Source organism: Pristiophorus japonicus, chromosome 12 (assembly GCF_044704955.1).
Source record: "Pristiophorus japonicus isolate sPriJap1 chromosome 12, sPriJap1.hap1, whole genome shotgun sequence".
NCBI lineage: Eukaryota > Metazoa > Chordata > Chondrichthyes > Pristiophoridae > Pristiophorus > Pristiophorus japonicus.
In genome coordinates, this window is record NC_091988.1 from 37,177,689 (window position 1) to 37,184,202 (window position 6,514).

Here is a 6,514-nt window from a genome sequence, read left to right on the forward strand (position 1 = left end):
CAAACATTGGCTAATTATCACCCTATAAGACTCCTCCCAGTCATCAGCAAATGATGGAAGACGTAATCCGTGCAATCAACTGCTGCTGACTCCTCAATTGCATCACTGATGCTGAATTTGGATTCTGTCCGAGCCTCTTGGCTCTAGGCCTCGTTACAGCCTTGATCCAGACACGACTGCAAGAGCTGAGTGCAATAGCAGAGGAAAGGTAGCTGCCCTCAACATTTAGGCAGAGTTCAACCAAGTATGGCAACAATGAGTTGTATCAGAACTGAGATCAATGGAAAAACTCTTCAGTACCTGGAGTCATTCCTGACACACAGGAAGATGGTTATAGTTGCAGACAACTATTCATTGCAGTGTCAGGGCGTTACTGTCAGAGCTCATCAGGGCAGAATCCTTGGCCCAACCACCTTCAGCTGCTTAATTAATTATCTTCCCTCTATCAGTACATTAGGAGTGTGGCTGTTCAGTGACGACTCTACAGCTCCATGCATAACTCCACCAACAAGCAGGACTTGCATGACATCCAGGCTTGGGTTGGCAAATGGCAGGAAGCTTTATGCCACATTAGTGCCTGGCAATGATCATCTCCAACACGAAAAGTCCAAACCACCTCCCTCTGACCTTCAGTGGCACCACCATCACTGAGTTATCCACTATTAACTCGTGGCGGTCACCATTTAACCAGGAGCTTAAACTGGATGAGTCACATCAACACTATGGATACAAGATCCTGCGGATCCCCTGGGAGGACAGGCGCACCAACATCAGTGCCCTCATCCAGGCTAACATCCCCAGTATTGAAGCACTGACCACACTCGATCAGCTTCGCTGGGCAGGCCACATAGTTTGCATGCCAGATACGAGACTCCCGAAGCAAATGCTTTATGCGGAGCTCCGTCATGGTAAGCGAGCCAAAGGTGGGCAGCGGAAGCGTTACAAGGACACTCTCAAAGCCTCCCTGGTAAAGTGCAACATCACCACTGACACCTGGGAGAGCCTGGCCGAAGACCACCCGAGGTGGAGAAAGTGCATCCGGGAGGGTGTTGAGTTCTTCGAGTCTCAACGCAAAGAGCATGAAGAGGTCGAGCACAGACAGCGGAAGGAGCACGCAGCAAACCAGCCCCACCCACCCCTTCCCTCGACGAATGTCTGTCCCACCTGTGACAGGATCTGTGGCTCTTGTATTGGGTTGTTCAGTCACTAGGGAACTCACTTTGGGAGTGGGGGCAAGTCTTCCTCGATTCCGAGGGACTGCCTATGATGATGATGAGGATACACGAGCATGACCGAGGCTCACTCCCTGACCCATCAAACCCTCCCAATCATGACAAGGTTGAAATCATGAATTTGATAGAATCCTTACCAGTCAAGTGGATGGGTGCAGTCACCAGAATACTCCAGAAGCTCAACACCTTCCAGGATGGAGCAGTCTGCTTGATTGTTGCCCCTGCCACAGGATTCGATATTCACCTCCTCCACCACCAGCATACTGTGGATGCAATATGTATAATCTCTGTGATATCCTCCAGCAAATTGCCAAGCTTACTTCAACTGCTCTTCACAAATCTGTGACCTCCACCATCGAGATGGAAGAAAAAAACATGATCGTAGATGCTTATGCTCTCAAGAAACAATTCTTGATCATGAGAGCAGATTAAGTAGCTTTGTTAATATTTCTTAGTATTAATCTTAACTTATTTTTTAAGCTAGTTTAATATCATAACTTTGATTTGCAAATAGTGATAGTATAATGACCTCACTACCTCCAAAACTTCCCTCCCATAATAGAAGGCTATGAGTTTCCTAAAACCACAAAGAGGCCATTTCGCCAGTTAGTTTGTTGCAAGGAAATACATTAATTTAGAGATTCAATTAACATTAAAAACTTCACAATTTAGTTTGACCATCCGAACCTGAGATTTGTGTCATTGACTTGAAATTGCTTTCTTTTATGTGGTAAATACATCAATTTTATGAAAAGATACTTTTGTATTACTCACTCGTTTGAATGAATGTAGCTTTTATACATCGTTGTCTGTTGGTGAGCGATGCTCGTCATGTGTCTACTTTTGATGTCAATGAATGAATGTTATCTCTATGAATGGCAGTATTAACAGCAAAACAGGGCTGTGTCCAAAGTAGGTACTATGTTTCACGTGTAAAATTGTTTGGTTTGCCATGATCAACAACCTGAGCAAGAAAACAAATAATAAAGCCACAGTTCTGATTTGTCATTTATGTTTCTTGCAAAAAACTTTTTTTCTTAAAAAGCATGGAGGGGTAATGCAATAAAATACCTAAATAAGTATTAAACAACTGTATTACATTTTAGACTAACAATCACTTGTTAAGAGAAAGGAAATATAAAACATTTAAGGCTAGAAATTCCCCAACCGTTTTTCGGCGGTATTTCGCAGTTTTGGGCGGAAAACAGTGCGCGGGAAATTCCCTGAAGTCTTGGGCCGGCGATTTTGAAATACCACTGGGGAGCGGACCGCCGGCATGCCAGACTGGAAAAAGCGCTTTCGCCCGATATTTGGCTCAGCGGTGATTCGTAATTAGGACCAAAAAAAATACGCCGAAGAGAAACCTGTCAGGGCAGCCCTTGGAACAGTGATAAATATGAAACCCTGCAAAAAAGGTAAGTTAAGGTTTTTATTTTTAAATTTGTTTGAAACAGTTTGCTAGAAAAGGGTCTTGTGAATGTTTTGTGATTTTTTTTTTAAATTTGTTTTTTGGAAAAGAACATTTTGGTGTCTTCTGCCCCGCCCCCAGGCCCAACTTACTGTATCAGCCTCGGAGAAAAGTTGCAGAAAATTGCGGTTTACACTGCGAATCCTCGTGCAAAGCTGATTTTTACCGCCGGGTGCATTATTTTTCCCGAATGTTTGGCCTCGAAATCATAGCGGACTTATAGTGTTTTTTTTGGGCGGAAACAAACTGCTATGACCCAGAACCGACTTTCTAGCCCTAAGTCATATAAGTTTCATTTTTAGTTTTTCAAATAGTTTTGTAGCATGTTATTGCATGGCAATTGTATCAAAATATATTGGCCCTGAAATTGCGGTGACTAAGATGGCGTACTCTCTGAGTACTCTGAGTACGCAGTCGTATTCCCTTTGAAAGGCTACATAAGTTACGGATTTCCGCATGCGCTTGCACATGCGTGAAATTCGGAACTTGAAATTTGTCAAGGTATGCCTTGACAGATCATCCGACTGCAAAATGATTATTGTTGGCGCAGAGTTGGGACTATTTGCCCAACAACTGTCCAGCAGTTACCGATGGAACTCTTACGGCTGGTAAAAATAGGTGTAAGGCCTGCTTTCATCAGCATAAGGGTATATATAAGGCTAAAGTAAAACATTTTAAAAATCCAAAATGATGCACATACACTTTAAATGAGCTTATGTAAATGTTGGCCCAGATTAAGATGTTTAAAATTATTTATTAAATTACATTTTTATTGAGGTTGGTGCGACGAAGGGACTTATGAATAAAATTGCAATTCAGTACATTTATAATTATTACAACTCTGTACATTTGTATAATTATTTGAGGATTCCATTGCATATTAAATGGGGATTCCTTTCGTAAATGATTGCAATGGAATTCTCCTTTGTCATTGGAGGACCGACCCCACGTGATCCCAGGGACGATTCCGAACTGCCTGCATCCCTGGGATCCGTGGGTCTTTACATTGCCATCCGCCGGAACTCTCTGCCACCTGGGAACCTGGAGGTAAATTTGTAAATGTTTCACGGATTGGAGGCGTACTCCGGAGGTACATCTCCGACCGCAATTTCTAGGCCAATATTTGTACGAGTAGAACTAATTACATAAAATGAATGGCAAAGTCATAAATGATTTACATTATTTAGAGCAATGAATTGTATAAATATGACATCAGCTTGTACTATATAAGGGAAATGTGGACAAGTGTCAGTGCTTGAATTACTTTTTATTTTAAAACTTATATATTTTGCTGTGATGAATTTGGAGAGGTGGATCAATATCAGACAAAGCCTAGTGAGGTGCCTGTTGCTAAGATTCTATGTACCATGGCTCCTCATGGCATAATATCTTATCGGTTACAGGTAATATTTAAAATATATGTTTTCATTCTTGCATTATTAAAGACAGTTCTTGAACTCTTAAGCCACTGTCATTCATATTTGTTCATCCTCCATAAAATATATTGAAGGTTTAAGACCAGACATTACCAAATCCGAAATGATGGCAAAACACAAAGTTTAAACAAGAAAAAGGTCAACTTTTATCTTTCAGTAAACCGTACTATCACAGAGTGGGATTACACAAAGCAATGTGTTGACAACAGACTCCTGGGGCATTTTGGTGGAGACTGCTTTGAAGCAAAAATGAAATTGATACAGAACAGAAATCATGATCTCAGGAAACAAATTTCAGTCTGTCTGGGGCCTGGAGCGCACTTTCAAAGAAGAAACTAATTATGTAATGCATATACCCTCAGCAGTTTCACTTTGTTCTGTTTAATATGCTTAAGAAGACTGTTACATCAAATCTAAAGCTAGACTTTAAAAAAAAATGCTATTTTAATAAGCAGTTGGAATTTATTAAGGCAATTCCACATTTACTTATGTTTTGACAGATGTTGTTTCCTTACTATTGTGGGAATCATCATTTGACGTATAAATGTTGAATGTGATTCAGAGCAAAGGTAAAGGATAGACAATTGATATTAATAAGAATTACCAGCAGGTGGCACTGCAGCAATGTAGACCCACATATTGGGGCTGAAATTGCTTCCTGCGAGTGGATGCCTTCGACCTGCAAGAAATCTACTCACTTGATGGTCCTGGAGGTTTGGACACTTGCAGTCCTGGGTCACTACGTGTAGGCCTGCGTAGAGGCCCACGTATCCCAGGGGCGCATGCGTTTTGCAAGAGCCCCTGGGATCACGTGGGCCGGCCCAACCAATGAAAGAAGGGAGATACCAATTCATGCTACTGGAGATTCCGTATGTACGTAATTCCCATAAGTATGAATGGGAATGCCCCCAAAAATACACGTACTTAAAATTCATTTTAAGAAAAACATCACATATTTAAAATGAATCAAAATGGCATTTAATTAAATATTTAAAACAAAAAATTAATTTTTTGCAAAATAAATTTACATATTTTAATGGGTCTGAAAATAAACCTACCTTATTTCACAGGTTTTTAAATGTATAAATTATTGAAGAGAATGTATTTTTCTGTCCTTTAAAAGTCTTACGCTGGTAAAAGCAGGCCTTCTTGAACCGCTGCAGTCCTTGTGGTGAAGATATTTCCACAGCACTGTTAGGGAGGGAGTTCCAGGATTTTGACCCAGCGATGATGAAGTCAGGATGGTGTGTATCTTGGAGGGGAACTTGCAGGTGATGGTGCTCCCATGCGCTTGCTGCCCTTGTCCTTCGAGGTAGTAGAGTTTGGGAGGTGCTGCCAAAGAAGCCTTGGTGAGTTGCTGCAGTGCATCTTGTAGATGGTACCCACTGCAGCCGTGGTGGAGGGAGTGAATGTTGAAGGTGGTGGATAGGGTGCCAAATCAAGATTTGTACTGGATGGTGTTGATGGGATACACTCCACTTGCCTGGATGGTGTCATTGGGGCTGCACTCATCCAGGCGAGTGGGAATGTATTTCATCACACTCCTGACTTGTGCCTTGTAGATGGTGGAAAGGCTTTGGGGAGCCAGGAGGTGAGATACTCGCCACAGAATACCCAGCCTCTGACCTGCTCTTGTTGCCATGGTAGTTAAGTTACTGGTCAATGGTGACCCCCCATGATGTTAATAGTGGGGAATTTGGCGATGTTGTCAATTGAATGCCATTGAATATCAAGGGGAGGTGATTAGACTCTCGCTTGTTGGAGATGGTTATTGACTGGCATTTGTGTGGCACAAATGTTACTTGTTATCAGCCCAAGCCTGAATGTTGTCCAGATCTTGCTGCATGTGGGCAAGGACTGCTTCATTATTTGAGGAGTTGTGAATGGGACTGAACACTGTGCAATCATCAGTGAACGTCCCCATTTCTGAACTTAAGATGGAGGGAAGGTCATTGATGAAGTAGCTGAAGATGGTTGGGCCGCTGACACTGCCCTGAGGAACTCCTGCAGCGATGTCCTGGGGCTGTGAAGATTGACCTCCAACAACCACAACCATCTTCCTTTGTGCTCGGTATGACTCCAGCGATGGAGAGTTTCCCCCCCTGATTCCCATTGACTTCAATTTTACTCGCGCTCCTTGATGCCACACTCAGTCAAATGCTGCCTTGATGGCAAGGGCAGTTACTCTCAGCTCATCTTTGGAATTCAGCTCTTTTGTCCATGTTTGGACCAAGGCTGTAATGAGGTCTGGAGCCGAGTGGTCCTGGCGGAACCCAAACTGAGCAGCGGAGAGCAGGTTATTGGTGAGTAATTGCTGCTTGTTAGTTCTGTCGACAACTCCTTCCATCACGTTGCTGATGATTGAGAGTAGAATGATG